We start from the raw sequence: 19,261 nt of genomic DNA, 5'->3' as shown, positions 1-19,261 counted from the left end.
ACGTCTGATACCAAAAAAGTGGAGGGAAGCAGAAAGCCCACAAGTGTGGGAGTGGATGGAGTCTGTGGAAGATACTTACAGGAGGGAGGAGTGGAAGGACGTGGCAGATGAGGAAAACGTAGACCACAGGGGCAAATGGGCAAATTGGATCGAGTTAAAAAAAACTAGGGAATATTTAGAAAACTTGAGGGAAAGATAGAAAGTCCAAGTAGCATTTGGACAAATTTGTAAACGTGGAGTCACGAGATGGTGGGGGGGGGGTTAGGAGTCGGGGAGGGGGGTACATTGGGTTTAATTTGGGTATACTCTCAGGGCCAGATTCACGTAGCTCAGCGGATCTATAGATCCGCTCGATCTACGTGAATTAAGATCCGCTCCCGCAAGTTTAGGAGGCAAGTGGCTAATTCACAAACCACTTACCTCCAAACTTGCAACGGCGGAACCTAAATCCCCCGGCGGAATTCTAATTCCGCGGCTAGGGGAGTGTACTATTTAAATCAGGCGCGTTCCCGCGCCGATTTAAATGCGCATGCGCCGTCCGGGGAATTTCCCGGCGTGCATTGCTCCCACTGACGTCACTTGCGACGCGCGTGTTCGTGAATCGGCGTACGCAAACGACGTTGGAAAATTCAAATTCGACGCGGGAACGCCAGCTATACTTAACATTGGCTGCGCCTGCTAAAAACAGGGGTAAGTATACGACGGGAAAACCGCTACGGAAACGACGTAAGAACACTGCGACGGGTCCGCGTACGTTCGTGAATTTGCGTATCTCGCTGATTTACATATTATTTATCGTAAATCAGCGGGAACGCCCCCGGCGCCATTTTTAAATTGAAAAAAAGATCCGACAGTGTAACACAGTGTAACACTGTCAGATCTTAGCCCTATCTATGCGTATCTGATTCTATGAATCAGGCGCATAGATAGGACCAGTGTAAGTCAGAGATACGATGATGTATCTGTAGATACACCGTCGTATCTCTTTGTGAATCTGGCCCTTAGTCTCTGGTTAGGTTGTAAAATTTATTTCACTCTGTATAAAAATAGATAAAATACACTTATAAAAAAAAAAAAAAGTAATCATATATCTGCAGATGATGCTAAAACTTCTTCGGAGACGATGGGGGACCATCTTCCATGAGAAAGTCACCAAGAAAGTTATTGACTGAGCGGAGAAAAAAAAAAAAAATCCAAAAAAAAACTGCTAAAAATTGCGTATTCGGAAAAACGCTAAAAATGATAATAAACGCTAAAAAACTGTGAAAAACCTTGAAAACGTCACTGCAAAGCTACTGCTGTTTTTATAATGTTCTTTTAACGTCCAATGTGCATGAGGCCTAAACATTAAATGTAAAATTAACTAATACACTGCACAAGAAGAATTATCTTGCCTTTGTGGCTGTGTGTGGTGAAGAGTCTGAGGATGAGCTTGGGGGTTATTTATTATACCATATTTGTCGGCGTATAACACATACAGACATGTAACACACACCTTCACTTTAAGAGGGAAGTTTTAGGAAAAAAATACATTTTAAATGCAGAACTGTGAAGCAAAATAAGGGTCAGTGCCCATCATTGCAGCCTAATCAGTGCTCATCTGCAGCCTCACCATTGCCATGAATGCAGCCTCACAAGTGCCATGAATGCAGCCTTACCATTGCCATGAATGCAGCCTCACAAATTCCATGAATGCAGCCTCACTATTGCCATGAGTGCAGCCTCACCATTGACATGAATGCGGCCTCACAAGTACCATGAATGCAGCCTCACCATTGCCATGAATGCAGCCTCACAAGTGCCATGAATTCAGTCTCACAAGTACCATTGGTCAGATGAAGCCAAAATGTAAAATGTTGGCCTAAAAGCAAAGCTCTATGTGTGGTGGAAAACTAACACTGCACATCACCCTGAACACACCATCCCCACGGTAAAACACGGTGTTGGCAGCATCATGTTTTAGGGATGTTTTTCTTCAGCAGGGACAGGGGAGCTGCTCAGAGTTGATGGGGAGTTGGATGGAGTCAAATACAGGGCAATCTTAGAAGAAAACCTGTTAGAGTCTGCAAAAGACTTGAGACTGGGGCGGAGGTTCACCCTACAGCAGGACAACGACCCTAAACATACAGCCAGAGCTACAATGGAATGATTTAGATCAGGGGTCTCCAAACTTTCTAAGCAAAGGGCCAGTTTACTGTCCTTCAGGTTTTAGGGGGGCCGGACTGTGGCCATTGGGAGTAGAAAAACTTCCAGCATCAGTTGGAGTAAACAATGCCCCATCTTTTGTGTCAATGAGAAGAATTGCACCCCATAGTTGGTGTCTTTGGTTAGAATTATGCCTCATCCTTGGTCTCATTGGGCCCAATTGTTGGTGTCACTGGGAGGAATTGTGCTCCATCATTGGTGACATTGGGCCCCATTGTTGGTGTCATTAGGAGGAATTGACCTACCCTTGAGGTCATTGGGAGGAATTGTGCCCCATCATTGGTGGCATTTGGGCCCTATCATTGGTGTTATTGGAAGGAACTGTGCCCCATTGTTGGTGTCATTGGGGGGAACTATGCCCCATCATTGGTGGCATTGGGCCCTATCGTTGGTGTCATTGGAAGGGATTGTGCCCCAACGTTGGTGACATTGGGCCTCATTGTTGGTGTCACTGGTAGGAATTATGCCTCATGATCGGTGTTATTGGGAGGAACTGTGCCACTTCGTTGGTGACATATAACCAAGGGCCATATAAAAGCCAAGCAAAGGGCTGCATCCGGCCCCCGGGCCGCAGTTTGGAGACCACTGATTTAGATCAAAGCATATTCATGTGTTAGACTGGCCCAGTCAAAGTCCAGACCTAAATCCAATTGAGAATCTGTGGCAAGACTTGAAAATTGCTGTTCACAGACGCTCTCCGTCCAATCGGACAGAGCTTGAGCTATTTTGCAAACAAGAGTGGGCAAAAATGTGGCTCTTTAGATGTGCAAAGAGACAAACCCAAAAAGACTTTCAGCTGTAATTGCAGTGAAAGGTGGCTCTACAAAGTATTGACTCAGAGGGGCTGAATACAAATGCACATCACACTTTTCAGATATTTATTTGTAAAAATTAAAAAAAAAATTATAATTTTCCTTCCACTTCACAATTATGTGCCACTTTGTGTTGGTCCATCACATAAAATCCCAATAAAACACATTTACATTTTTGGCTACAACATGACAAAATGTTGAAAATATCAAGGGGTATGAATACTTTTTCAAGACAATGTATGCCTTTACTTGCATTTAGTATGCTGAAACATCTTTGTAAAGCCTCGTACACACGGACGGTTTTCCAGACGGAAAAAATGCGAGGAGAGCTTTGGGCTGGGAATCCCAGCCGTGTGTATGCTCCTCGCAGTTTTCCAACGGGAAAACTGCCCATAAACCGCAGGACAAAATAAAGAGAACCAGTTCTCTTTCCCCCCCCCCCCCCCGACGGGAAAACCGGCAAACTTTTGCCCGGCGTTTTTTGGCAGTTTTCCTATCGGAAAAATTGCGATGGAACATACACAAGGCTGGGATTCCCGACCAAAGCTCCATCGCAGTTTTCCTGTCGGGGGAAAACCAGCCGTGTGTAGGGGGAAAGACTGCCCGAGCAGGTTCTCGGCTTTCCCCTCTGGATTTCTGACGGGAGCTTTTCTCGTCATAAATCCCGCATGTGTGTACGGGGCATAGCAGTGTAGTGTTTGTGGAAGATGTTTGACTATATTTTTTAATAGAGCACTTTCTTTTTTTTTTTTTTTTTTTTAAGTGTATTTTTGTGCGTGTACTCGAGAGAGGAGCCAGACTGCAGGAGTTGGGAGTAGGCAGGCCTCCCCCAGAGGCAATCTGCCACCTTTCTCCATGCCCCGGGTGGCAATGGCGGGTGTGTGAGGGGGTCCTCCCACACAGCCCGCCCTACCTGCTCCGCTTTGAAGCCCAACGGGGCAGAGGGACTCCCTATAAGGGAGTGAGAGGATTAGCCCGCTCAACCAGCCCCATTAGTCCTTCGCCTCTCTTTTAGAGACCGCGTGGTCAATGTGAGTGTGTTAACCCAATTTAGAGTGCGTGTGTAGGTGTGGTGGTTTTTGTGGGAGGGGGGTGGGCGTACTAAGCACAGGCTTACCTTGCATAGCACACCCACCGGGAGCTGGGCTGAGACCACCAAACTCAATTCACATGAAGCCGAGACCGGGATCCGAACCCCTAGCTGCAGAGGTGAATGGCTTGTCAGCGCAGTGCCAATCGCGTTGAGCCACCACAGCTCCCTTTCAATAGCACTTTCAATATCAGTTGAGATTAACTATTTAACTTTCAGAGTTGCCGCAGTGTGAATGTAGGAACAAATGCAACTTTTGCAATTTATATTTTTTTAATACTTTTATAGAAAAAAAAAATATTGGTTAATAAAAAAAAATTAAAATACAGCAGTATGCTGTAAGAAGACATTTATAGCTGCCAGGTTTAAATGCCTCTACTATATAATAAGAAGTGGAGTATGTGCTGGCATGTGGCAATTGACAGCCTCCCCAGCTTGCTAATTATGACTGTAAAATTGCAGGTGAATGACAGTCACTTAAACAGTAATTCTGTTCCTTGCAGCTGCAGCTGTTTGTTGACTTAATGCTGTAATTGATAGATGCTGCCAGTAGCTTAGGCGGATGGAAATTAATACTTAAATTACCATTGTTAGAGGGCATGATCACGTCATCTCGTTTACATTTTTCATCTTGAAACTGGTTAGTGTATATGTTTATTCTCAAACAGAAAATCAACCAAATTTAACAGCAGCAAGGCAATCAACAAAACATTTATACAGTAAAACAAGGCTGGAGACAAATAGAGGGTAGACCATTTAAATTACATCTCATCACAGGCTGTGAAATGTGACAAGAAGCAACTGCTAATTCAGGAATATTGATGGATTGGTCTGATATGTCTAAAGATTCTGAGTATAAATGATAATGTTTGAGCTGATACAAAAACATAATTTTTATGCATTATAAATACCCTAAAGTGGATGATTTTTTACTGTTTTTAGATGATCACTTCCTATTTTCCCTGAGCCAGAACCTCATAGGTGACCCCCTGCGAAGGCCAGGTCACCACTGCCTTCCATCAGGGGGGATTTGATTTTAATCAAGTTGATTTAAATCACAATTTAAATCACTAGTAAAAAGACTTGTAGCCGGATTCAGTAAGACTTACGACGGCGTATAACTAGATACACCGTCGTAAGTCCGAATGCGCGCCGTCGTATATTTAAGCGTATTCTGGAAACCAGATACGCTTAAATTTGGCCAAGATACGACCAGTGTAAGTCTCCTACGCCGTCGTATCTTATGTGCATATTTACGCTGGTTGCTAGGGGCGTGTACGTGGATTTACGCGTCGAATATGCAATGACCTAGATACGCCGATTCACGAAGGTACTTGCGCCCGATACGCTGTTTACGTAAGGCGTTTTTCCCGCGTAAAGATAAACCACCAAAAAGATGGTGCAGCCCATGCAAGGTATGGACGACAGAACAGCCGTTGTATTTTATGTCGTTTGCGTAATCGTACGTGAATGGGGCTGGGCGTAGGTGACGTTCACGTCAAAAGCAATGAGTATTTACAACGTGATTCTGAGCATGCGCGCATGCGCCGTACCAACGGCCCTCATTTACATTGGGTCACGGTTAATTTAAATGAAGCTCGCCCACTACATGCCTACTTTGAATTAGTCGGGGTTACGCCGGGCCATTTGCGCTACGCCGACGTAACTTAGGGAGCAAGTGCTTTGTGAATACAGTACTTGCCGCACTATGTTACGTCAGTGGGATGCGCTATGCCCGCATAAAGAAATGCCGCCATACGTGAATCTGGCTATTGATTTAACCACTTAAGGATGTCCTTAGTTTGAAGGGGAATCTTGGTAACAGCAGCAGCTGCTGCCACAACCTTTTTTTTTTTTCAATGTCTTTTCTCTGTATTTCCGGGACCGGCAATTCATGAATAGCCCCCAGTAAATGACCTTTTTTTCCCTTCAAAAATGACATTTTGTGCAGGGACAGTTATAAAAACGGGAAACATGTGCTATTTTACAGGCATACTATACACACCCCCAGGTACAAAATTTAAAGGAATATTTCACTTTTATTGTTTCACTTTAAGCATTATTAAAATCACTGCTCCCAAAAAAACGTCAGTTTTTACACTCTTAATGTAACAAGTATATGAAATCTCATATTGTATGTTGTAGGCCACTTTTCATAGAAGTTCTGCTGGAATTTTTTTTGTCCTTGTGGCTTTCAAAAAAAATTTGGAGCCACCTTGAGAAGCTATGAGGGTTATTTACTAAAGGCAAATCCACTTTGCACTACAAGTGCAAACTACAAGTGCAAAGTGCACTTGAAATTGTACTTGCAGTGCACTTGGAAGTGCAGTTGCTGTAGATCTGAGAGGGACATGCAAGGAGAATAAAAAACAGCATTTTAGCTTGCATATGATTGGATAATAAAATCAGCAGAGCTTCCCCTCATTTCAGATCTACCCCTCAGATTTACAGCGACTGCACTTCCAAGTACACTTTGCACTTGTAGTGCAAAGTGGAATTGCCTTTAGTAAAAAAAAAAAAAACGTTGTTTCACTCCAAATCAAAGATTGATGTTTGAGCATCAGCATATCTGGATGTAATTTCCAGCATCTGTGGTACACGTATTTGCACATATTTGGCATTCAATATATCCCTTATGGCAAAATCTATGAAAATACTATTTATTTATGCTCATATGGGCGTGTTTATATGTATTCCTGTATATTTGCTCATACCGGCGCAAAATACTGACTGTAAAAGTAGATATTTCAATTTTTTTTTCATTTCTTTACACTCAGCACATGTTTATGCACCTGTATATACAATACAGTCACATTATAAACAATGGGCTTCATTTTAAAAATGGGGGGGGGGGGGAATGCTGTACTGAGCTTTTTTTAAGCTGCAGTGTCCCAGAGGTCTAAATTCTGTAGTTTAAAATTATAAGTGCAAGGTTTTATATAGAATAGTGCATTGGCAATATTATTTTTATTATTCACAATAACTACTTCTGCCTTTATATTTTTATACCTCTAAACATACTTTTGTTTATCTGGCAAAGAAATTTGACCTGGTGATTGGCTGCTTTGACAGCAAACTCTGAATTGCTCGGGGCAATTTTTATTTGGTGTGTGAAACATATAATAGCCACTGGTGAGGAAACGTGTATGTGTGCTTTTTTTCTATTGGGCTGTAGCATGGGTCAGGGAACTGGGCAGGAGCGCTAATATTTTGGACATAATTTGCTGCAGAGGATTAGATTGTATTCAATATCCAGGGGACAGGTTCAAGTGCTTGTTTAAGTTGGCGTCTCCTCCTCACCTCATGGTTTAACTGCTAAAAACTCACACCATTTTGGACATCCCCTGTGAATGGGTATCCAATTGACTGGGTTGTGATCAGCATGTGGTACTGCTCAACGGGGGGGGGTGATCATATTTTGCTGTGCTGTGATGCAAAACACTGTGGCCAGGACAAGTGCACCCCCATCCAATGCCTTTGCAGCTTACAGAATACAGAATACAGAATACTTAATCCTAAAGGGAAATTGGGAAATTGTTATGACACAGACACACAAGATCCAGGGCCGGCCCTATGATGGGACTGGGTGGTACCATGGGTACCAAGTGGCAAACTGACCCGCCAGTCAGCCGTTCTACCCACAGTCAGCGAGTGAGGAGCCCGACACCGCTGCTGTTAGTGGTGAAAGGAGCGGGCGAGCACAACACTCGCAGCCAGGGGGGGTGAGAGGGGGGTCGTGGCACCGGGCGCAACATTTGGGGGGGCGACATTCCATACCAGTGAATCACAGCAATAGACTGAACAAGATGCAAAAACACAACAACATTACCAAAAACAGCCATTAACACCAAATAACAAAATTAAAACTACACTACAACTAAAACAGCCATACAATTAAAATACGATATAGAATAAATAACACAATAAAATAACAGGCAAACTACCAAATACAAATAACACACCACTTTCTCTAACACTACCCCAGATAATAACAAACACAATACCAACGTACTATAAAAACAACACAAAATCCTGATGATAAACCAGAGTTAAATCTTCACCTCCAGCCCTCACAGAAAAGAATTACATATCTTGATCACCACAGGCAAAAATGATTTTCTGTGTTGCTCTGTGGTGCATCGTTGATGTAACAATCTGCCACTGATGGTACTCTGCAGACTGACCAGCGTATTGTAGAGTGGGTGGAAGGAGTTGTCCAGGATTGAACGTAACTTGAACAACATTCTCTTCTCCAACACTGTTGTAAAAGACTCCAATTTCAATCCAACAACATCACTGGCCTTGCCATTCATGTTGGTTGAGTATGTTGGTGTCAGACACCCTAAGCCTGCTTCCCCAGCATGCCACTTCATACAGAAGAGTGCTGGCCACCACAGACTCATAAACATCTTCAGCATCATCTGGCAGATGTTAACCCCCCTGGCGGTAAACCCGAGCGTGACTCGGGGTTGATTTTTTATGCTAGGATCGGTAACCCCGAGTCACGCTCGGGCTGGACGTGCAGAGTGTGCAGCGGCGCGGCTTACCTTTCGCTGGATCCACAGGCAAGTTACTTACCTTGTCCCTGGATCCAGCGATGCCACCCCGCAGTGTGAGCGAGCGGGACCTCCTCGCTCGATTCACGTGTGCCGCCGATCTCCGTTCCCTGCGACGTTACGACGCACGGGAGCGGAGAACGGCGCCAAATTCAAAAAAGTAAACAAACACTTTACATACAGTATACTGTAATCTTATAGATTACAGTACTGTATGTAAAAAATACACACCCCCCTTGTCCCTAGTGGTCTGCCCAGTGCCCTACATGTCATTTTATATAATAAAAACTGTTCTTTCTGCCTAAAAACTGTAGATTGTCCAAAAGTGTCCCTTTATGTCAAAAATGGTTTTAGATCAGCTAGAAAACAGCGATAATAAATTACAATCACTTGCAGAAATGTGCGATAGCGATTTGTGGGGAAATTCGTCATAAAAAAATAATAATAATGACAGCGACAATTCTGCAACTAAGCAAATTTCAGTGATTTTGAGTTGATTACATTATTGAATAATTTTTATTATAATTATATTATTATTTGTTATAATTATTTATAATTATTTATTATATTATCATTTATAATTTTGTTTTAAAAAAAAATCATGCCCGGGATGCCTACAAGACTCTTGCTTGGTCAGATTTCAGTGAGTTATTTCTAAAAATACAGGCCTACAGTATAAAACGCCAAATTTCCTTGCAAAATAATTGTACCGCTTTTGGTACATAATTCCAGACAGAATCATACCGCCAGGGAGGTTAAAGTACCTCCTTAAAAAGTAGAGGTGACTCTGGCCTTTCCTATAGAGCATCTTAGTGTTCTTGCTCCAGTCCAGCTCATTATCTATATGCACCCCAGACCCAGATACATTTCAATAGTGTGTTTTTATCAATTTCTCCTCCCCCAACCATAAGCATAAATGAAGCTCTAGAGAGTTTCTAGCCACTACATATGAGTAGGGACTGGATTTATTGGCTTCATGCTGGCCTAGCTCAAACATATGTAGAATTGCAGAACTATGTCTGAAAGTGTTTGTGGCTGCTAAAATTCTGCTTCATCATCAAAATAAAGAACATTGGGCCTGATTCTCAAAAGAGATACGCAGACTTAACTGCTGTTCAGCCTGCGTATCCCTCTGCCTAACTTTGGAAACGATTCTCAAAAGGCTTTTTCCAAAGTTAGGCAGAAAATCTGACATGTGTAAGACACTTACACGGTCAGATTTTAGGATGCAGTACCGCATCCGCCACTGGGGGCATTTCTCATTGAAATGCAGCTTTGCGTATGCAAATGAGGACTTAAGCAGATTTTCAAAGCATTTCATCACTGTGATTTCTGCCTAAGTTCCGAATTTGCCTGCGCAAAACTAGGGCTGGTTTTATAATGTGGAAAGTTAGTCACACATTGTAAAGGCCCATTCCAGCGACGGCATTTGGTATACATTCCCGAGGGAGAACTCCACGGCAATTTTAAAATTCAAAACCGGCATGGGTTCCCCCCCAGGAGCATACCAGGCCCTTAGGTCTGGTATGGGTTGTAAGGAGACCCCCCCACGCCGAAAAATTTACGTAGGGGGTCCCCCTACAATCCATACCAGACCCGTATCCAAAGCACGCTACCCGGCCGGTCAGGAAGGGAGTGGGGACGAGCGAGCGCCCCCCCTCCTGAGCCGTGCCAGGCCGCATGCCCTCAACATGGGGGGGTTGGGTGCTTTGGGGCAGGGGGGCGCACTGCGGGCCCCCCCACCCCAGAGCACCCCGTCCCCATGTTGATGAGGACAGGACCTCTTCCCGACAACCCTTGCCGTTGGTTGTCGGGGTCTGCGGGCGGGGGCTTATCGGAATCTGGGAGTCCCCTTTAATAAGGGGGCCCCCAGATACCGGCCCCCCACCCTTAGTGAATGGATATGGGGTACATCGTACCCCTATCCATTCACCTGGAGGCAAAAAGTAAAAGTTAGTAAACACACAACACAAGGCTTTTTAAAATAATTTATTATTCTGCTCCGGATGCCCCCCCTGTCTTCTTTAATAGCTCTATTTCCAGGGGGGGCTTCTTCTTCCGCTCTCCGGGGGTCTTCCACTCTCCGGGGGTCTTCTTCCACTCTCCGGGGGGGGTTTCTTCTTCCGCTCTCCTGGGGGGGGCTTCTCCGCTCTCCGGGGGGCTTCTTCCATCTTCTCCCCTCTTCCGCTGTTGACTCGGCGAACCCCGGTTCTTCTCCAGCTGTCCGGTGCCTTCTTCTTCAGCGCTGGCTGCCTGCTATGTTTGTGTGTTAGCTCAATTAGTAACAGGCAGCCGGCGCGGTCTTCTGTGACGTCAGGGTCTTCTGTTCTTCTCCCCTCTTCCGATGTTGACTCGTCGCCTGTTGTCGATGTAATGATGGAAGCGCGCCTTGCATCCCATTTATATAGGCATCACTGTCCCATCATGCTCCGGCAGGTACCCACGTGGTGGGTGCCTACCCACGTGCACCCACCACGTGGGTACCTACCGGAGCATGATGAGCAATTATTTTAAAAAGCCATGTGTTGTGTGTTTACTAAATTACTTTTTGCCTCCAGGTGAATGGATAGGGGTACGATGTACCCCATATCCATTCACTTAGGGTGGGGGGCCGGTATCTGGGGGCCCCCTTATTTGAGGGGACTCCCAGATTCCGATAAGCACCCCGCCCGCAGACCCCGACAACCAACAGCAAGGGTTGTCGGGAAGAGGTCCTGTCCTCATCAACATGGGGACAGGGTGCTCTGGGGTGGGGGGGCCCGCAGTGCGCCCCCCTGCCCCAGAGCACCCAACCCCCCCATGTTGAGGGCATGCGGCCTGGCACGGCTCAGGAGGGGGGGGGGCGCTCGCTCGTCCCCACTCCCTTCCTGACCGGCCGGGTAGCGTGCTTTGGATACGGGTCTGGTATGGATTGTAGGGGGACCCCCTACGTCAATTTTTCGGCGTGGGGGGGGTCTCCTTACAACCCATACCAAACCTAAGGGCCTGGTATGCTCCTGGGGGGGGAACCCATGCCGTTTTTTTCTTTGAAAATTGGCATGGAGTTCTCCCTCTCAGGAATGCATGCTGAGCGACGCTGTCATTTTTTTAATAATTATTTGTTTTCCCGGCGCGTCTTTTTTTTTTCACCCGTCGCAACTTTATTGTCCCGTCGAAATTCTCAAAGCCGCCCGGCGTTAATTACGTTCGCGCGCTGCACGTCGGGAAAATGACGTCACACGCATGCGCAGTACGGCCGGCGCGGGAGCGCGCCTCATTTAAATTTTAAACGCCCCCAGGAGAGGAGGACCGCCTTACGACGGCGGCACTTAAGTTACACGGCCTGAAATTTCTAGGTAAGTGCTTTGACGATCGGGCACTTAGGTAGAAATTTTAAGTCAGTGTAACTTAACTGCTGAAATTTAAGTTACGCAGGATTTTTGAGAATTTGGCCCATTGTTCCAGCAGTTTAAATGAAATAGGATTCAGCATACATTAAGAAACAGTGCTTAAGTACATAATGCACAAAAAGCTTTTTAACCCCTTCCTTACCGGGCCATAGTAATATGACACCGGCAGGAACCCTCCCTCCCTCCGGGTGGACGTCAATAGACGTCCTTTCCTCCCGGTCATCTAAGGGGCATGCGCGCGCTCGCGGCACCGCCCATGACCGGGTGCACGTGCCCAGTGGGCGCGATGTCTGCTGGTCACCCGCGATTGCCTGCAATCATGGTAGGAGTGTGGAACTGTGTGTGTAAACACACAGAATCACCACCTGTCAGAGGTGAGGAGACCGATGTGTGTTCCCAGTACAGAGGAACACACATCGGTCTTCTCCCCTTGTGAGTTACATCCCCTACAGTTAGAATCACTCAATAGGGAACATGTTAACCCCTTCAGTGCCCCCTAGTGTTAACCCCTTCCCTGCCAGTCACATTTGCACAGTAATCAGTGCAGTTTTATAAAACTAATCGCTGTATAAATGTGAATGGTCCCAAAAATGTGTCAAAAGTGTCCGATATGTCTGCCACAATGTCACGGTCACAATAAAAATTGCAGCTCGCCGCCATTACTAGTAAAAAAAAAAAATTTCATAAATCTATCCCCTATAACTTTTGCGCAAACCAATCAATATACCCTTATTGCATTTTTTTTTACATAGAAGAATACGTATCGGTCTAAACCAAGGGAAAAAATATTTTTTTTGAAAAAAAAAATATGATATTTATAAAATCAAAAAGTATTGTGTTTTTTTCAAAAATTTTGCTCTTCTTTGTTTATAGTGCAAAAAATAAAAAAGGCAGAGATTATCAAATACCACCAAACGAAAGCTCTATTTCTGGGGAAAAGAAACAAAGATTTCATTTGGGTACAGTTTTGCATGATTGTCATTCAAAGTGCAACAGCGCTTAAAACTAAAAACTGGTCTGGGCAGGAAGGGGGTGAAAATGCCCTGCATGGAAGTGGTTATTGGATATTCCAAACTGATTAAACAGCATTTTAATAGTTACTAATAACATAAGCAAAATCCTATTGCATATAGAATCCTTAGTAAATATCATACTTGATACTGTTAACTAGTAGTGAGTTAATGATCACAGTACTATGTGTCTGGTATCTAATTCTTCAGATTTTATGTTAACATTTAATAGGCAGGTGTCTGGCACAATCTCTTTTTCTCCAATAATGTCAAATTTTGAAAAGATATGCTCCCTGCAATGCCAATTACATGATATTAATGGCAGGATGGCATGCATATGCCTGATCTGGGAAGCAGAAGGTTAATAGACGAACAGCTCCAGAAGATCCCATTTATCAGTTTCTATTTATCTCTCCTTGGGAGGTGGCAGGTTTACAGTAAATACCTTCTGTCCTCCTAATTTTCTAATGATGGGGATAATGATGGAGAATGGGGAAGTCATTAACAGGGACAGCCTCTGTGCATCACTCTGTCAGGCACATCTCTCCCAGACCTGCAATGAGAAGTGATGGGGCCCAGCTGTTCAGCAGATTCCAATCTCCTCTTTCCACTGCCAGCCTCAAAAATATTCATAAACATAAGTAAAACACAGCTCCACTGCACATCTATCCTTACTGCATCCACAATAGAAATGCATCTCTCCACAGACTATCCACAGCTTACAAACTCACAAGTGCAGGTGCAGTGTAGACGTACACTCAGATGATATCCTTTGTGCACACTTATTATGCTTGGGTAAAACTAAATTCCTTCTATAATAGAAATGTAGTTCTATTATACATAAGACGATTACTAAATAGTGTTTAAGACCTTCATTTTTAACAGCGAAAATAAGAAAATCCTTGGGACTGTAGGCCATACACATTCACCCGACAACCTTACTCCAGGCACAATCACAAATAAATACACTGACCCCATAATTGGCAAATAAAGGCTGTGGTAACTTTATTGGTTTAAACACAAAAATTAAATCATCATATAAATTTTATTTCATAACTCAACATCAAAAATTGTCATTAATAAAGCAAAAACAACCAAATATGTGCAACTGCTCAGTTTTTTGTAACTCAAGCAGCATTTAACTCATTAATTCTGACATATCACGCCCCACAAGCCGGGCTTAAGCATCATGCCCGGCCCCACCCCACCACCACGGCCTGCTCAATTCCATATTGCAGACCCAAATTAAATATATCAATTCCAACGTCCGACAGGTGGACGCCATCCTGCCTATATAAACCGGTAAAACCCCCTTCTAAATCCACGTGTCTGTAAGACAAACCAGCCAGTTGGGGCATACATTTTCCATGGCCCGATTTTTACGCTTCCTCATCTTCTCCATGGCCCTCCTCTGAGGAGAGGAAAGCCAAGAGAGGCGCGGAATGATTTCAGAAAATATTAAAATTGTACCTGGAGAGGCTAGCGAAAAACGTTGAAGATCTCTTTGAATTAAAAACAGTAAATCCAAAGTCCTTACTTTACCCAAATCATTCCCACCTGCATGAACTATTAACACATCCGGCTTAGGCCATCGCTGACTAAGCCCACCTAGATGAAAATAAAGTTGATGCCATTGAAGGCCCCGCACACCTTTCCAATAAACCTGGAATGATTCTGGACAAAGTGATAAGTTAGTTGAATACCTACGCAAGGCCGCTCTCTTATGCGCCCAATGAATGTAGGAATGTCCCAGAATCCCAACTGTGTGGGGCTGACCTGAAAAATTTAAATAAACAAGTTAGGACGAACATAAATTTTAAAGCAATTTGATTTCCACCTCCCCATGTCTTTAATGGCCGATTCACACACCCCTCTCCGGGCCGCCTCTGATGCTGCGCCTATCCTAAACGAGTGGGAGGATATTCGCATGTTCTGTAAACCCAAATTTAGCAGGCACTTATGAAGTACCGCATCAAATTGATATTTGGTAAGTGGTCCCCCATTCTGATGAACTAAAAACAAACCTTGAACTGGGGGCCTGACGCTTAAAAAACGAGTCACCGTATCCACGGGGCAAACCAACTTGTCGTAATGGGCCGCCAACTGAATCCTAACGCCTTTACCTAACGCGTCGGTCTTAGAGCGACTTATCCACAACTGTGTCCCGGCAGGATCTACCATTACGTGATCGAATAAAATACCCGACCCGCCCATTTTAGACTTGGGGAGTAGCTCCGATATCCGTAATGCCCCATGAAATGCAAGAACGAACGCCGTTCTAAAAAGTAAGGATTCAAAACCCGAAAAACATACGGACGGCGCTATCTCGCACAACTTACCCAAAAGATGAAGTGAAATCGGCCTTCTGTCATCTGGAACAAAATTAGCCCTTTTATACCCTTTTAAGGCCTGTTTCACTGAAAAGTAAGCCGTGCAAGGAGGAAAACACCGTAAACGGCAAACAAAGATATTCCCGCTAAAGTTTTTGAGATATGGCTAAAAGAAAAACTTTGTTCCATAAGGGAAGCCACAAACGCCAATAATGACCCCTCGGAAGGGCGGCCATCACTAACTACTAACGCTTCTGCAAAGGACAGCCAGCTATTCCAGGAAGCAGCATGGCACAATTACGTCTTGGGCGCAACCGAACCCTGTATCTCTCTTGATACTATGTCCAGATTAGATCCCACAGATACTCCGGGCAACGAATTCCCTCCACATCTGCCTCCGGAAGCAGCTGGCGAAAACGGTCCATCTGAAACCGAGATAACGCATCAGCAAGATTATTCTGAACTCCCGGTGTGTGTTTGGCTTTTAGCCAAACATTAAATTGTAAACAAAGAAAAACAACCTGCCGTAAAATCTTGACCACAAGCAAAGACTTAGACGAAAGGCAATTGATGGCAAAGAGGACCCCTTTATTGTCTGTTTCCACCGGAATCCTTTTGTTTGCAAACTGAGCACCCCACAACATCAATGCCACCAATATCGGAAACAACTCCAACAAAACAATGTTTTTTGTGACCTCCTGAACCACCCATGACTCTGGCCATGCTGCACTGTGCACAGCACCAGTGTGTTCCCCAGATCGCAGCAAAACCCTTGGACCCAGCCACGTCCGTGAATAACCTGAAATCCGGCGCCACAACAAACTCTTCCTGAAAAAATGACCTGCCGTTATATGTCTCTAGGAAACGTGCCCAAACTAACAAATCCGCCTTAAGCGAACTAGTCAGCCTGACGTGGGCAAACGGTGACTTTAAACCCGCTATCGCTAAATGCTACAAACGTCGCGAAAAAACACGCCCAACAGGCATGATCCTGCAAGCAAATGCCAGGACGCCCAACAGCGATTGCATCTCCTTGAGCAGCACTTTTTTCTTTGACAGAAAGGAAGTCAGCAACATTTTTTATTTTACCAATTTTGCCTCAGGCAAACGAAACTCCATCATACACGTGTCTATACAAATGCCTAAAAATTCCAAAGATGTCACCAGGGTACATGTTTTCTCCTCCGCCAGTGGGACACCAAACTGCGCCGCCATATCCTGACAACTCAAAGAATCTTGTGGTCCTAAAAACAAGAAATCATCCAGGTAGAGGACTATCTTGTCACAACCTGAATGAAAACCAACCACCCAATGCAAAAAAGAAAAAAATGCCTCAAAGTACGAGCAAGATACGGAACACCCCATAGGCAGACACCTGTCAAAGAAATAGGCCCCATCAAAATAAAATCCTAAAGAATTAAATGCCTCAGGGGCTTTGGGCAACAGCCGAAAAGCCGATTTAATATCGGCTTTTGCCAGCAACGCACCTGGGCCACACTGCCGAATTTTAACAATCGCCTCCTCAAAAGTCGCATACGTGACCGAGCAGAGCTCCACATCAATCTCGTCATTAAGCGAATCCCCTTTGGGGAAGGATAAATGATGGATAATCCTATACGCATTCTGCTCCTTCTTGGGCACCACTCCCAAAGGTGATATGCGGAAATTGTCAAAGGGGGGGTGCTCAAAGGGACCAGCAATGCGACCTTCTGCGATTTCCTTCCCAACCTTTTCCCTAACAATTTGTGGAAACTGACTGACCGATTTTAAATTACCCACTACTGTGCATCCAATCCCTGAGAATGAAGGGAGGGGGAAAACCAAATTCAAAACCTCTACTGAGGAATTGCGCCGTCACCTGGTCTGGATAGATGTCCAGCCATGGGCGCATACTTTCCAGCCTCACTGGCGTGCAGGCTCTTTGGAAAAATATCTCTAGCAGTCTGACTAGCCCCAGCATTCGCCGACTTTTTCAAACACTTGGCCGCAGGGTGAGCCCCTGCGCAATAAGAACATTCATGTCTGTATTTACAAGCCGCATTCCAGCGGCACTGACTGTCGTTGAAATCAAAACAGCTCCCTTTCCTGAAAACTGCGCCAGAAGTGGAAACCGCAGCTGGCTTTGTCATGGCAGACCTCTGCGGAGCAAGCAGATTTAGCCACAGCCCAACATCTTTCATACCCCATTGCAACGAGGGGTGGACCGACAACTTTTGCCTAAATGACTCGTCGTAGTAGAACCAGCCAAGTCCTCCAAAACTCTTGTAAGCCTCCAAGATGTGATCAATATGCTGGAACAAACCACTACTGCGTTCCGGATACTTGTCCGTCATGACACCGGCAAAAATGCAAAACGCTTGCAACCAGTTATTGAACGACCTAGGTATAGGCCTGCGTCTGTCATCATCATGCTTGTCATTTTTTTCTGTTTTAGCCATAAAGTCCTTCTGAGAGGGTAACAGGGATAGAATGTCAATAAATTCCCCCCTCCAAATTTTCTCTTTTATTGACATGCTCAGGTGATACCCCAGGGGAGACATTTCGCAAGGCATCACTTCTTTCATGCACGCCTCTGGCACACTAACCCTCCCAGGGGTGTTACCATCCCCAGCCATACTCCCCGGAGCCCTAACAACAGTGGGGGGTTGATTTACAGAGGAACTGGAGGAATGTGTGCTGGGTAAAGGGCTGAGCAGTAACGGTGACACAGGAGAAATGGCAGACACAGCACTAGCAGGGGACAGTGTTCTTACCAGGGAAGACATCGAATCAACAATTACATTCAAAGCCTGTAATTGAGCACGCTCACCCACTGCTGGAGGCTGTGCAGTATCAGCTGAACCAGCCTCTCCTCTCAGTAGACCTGCTGCAGGCTCCTGCCTGATAGGTACAGCCTGTGGCTCTTGTCTCCTAATGGAGACCTGTGACTGCATGGGTGAACGTGGGGGGAGCGGGCGCCCCCTCCCCACGCTTGCTGTGGGCTGCACAGCTCTGTCTCTCCTGGCGTTTTCCCTAGCAGGGGACTGTGAAATGCTCCTCTTCTGCCGTGACGAACGGCGCACCCTTGCGGGACCGCCCCCGCCATCTTCTTCCTCACCTTCATTCCGCCTACTCTCCGCCTCCGCAGCTGCCTGGGTTGTCATGTCACGCTCCGGAGGCTGACTCCTCCGCGCTCTGACAGGGGGCTCCCAGCTCACAGACGCGCTCTCCCTCCCAGAGTCTAACGACACTTCAGCTGGCTGCTCTTCAGGGACAATGTCCCCCATCTTTAAGCAGCGCTTCAGCCACTCTTCACCCCCTTCACTGCCTGCCTTCTCTAGTAGTTTTTTAAAGAGAGACTCCATACCTGAAAGAGGGGGGGAGGCAGCTGGGAAAGAGGAAGTTCTTCAGCTGCTGCTGACAAGGAAAAGAGGGAGATTCCCAGCCCAGCCATTCCTTTTAAAGCCTTTCCTGGCTCCCAGAAGCTTCCGCCGCATCCCATTGGCTGGCTGATGATCCTGAATTTTAAAAGGTACAGTAGATGGAATCTACACCTCAAATGTTAACTATTTACAACCCATAACTCTTGCACTTTTAAACATATTAACCCCGTGATGGCCACAATCCCACTCAAGTGGGCTCCTAATGTGCCCCCTTTCTTATTCTTTCTATAACTATACCATGGCTTAAAGGCTAAGAACCCCAGCACGCTAACACATGATGGTGTTCTATTTTCATCAGAATATATGTAATATGGTCCAGAAGGTGGAGAAAGCCTTTAAAGTATCAGTAAATTCAATCACTAAAATGTATTACAATCTTTAACCGCTTAAATACTGGGCACTTTCACCCCCTTCCTGCCCAGGCCAATTTTCAGCTTTTAGCGCTGT

This window comes from Rana temporaria, chromosome 1 (genome assembly GCF_905171775.1).
Source record: "Rana temporaria chromosome 1, aRanTem1.1, whole genome shotgun sequence".
NCBI lineage: Eukaryota > Metazoa > Chordata > Amphibia > Anura > Ranidae > Rana > Rana temporaria.
The sequence above is the reverse complement of the archived record's forward strand: the minus strand, read 5'-3'. Positions refer to the sequence as shown.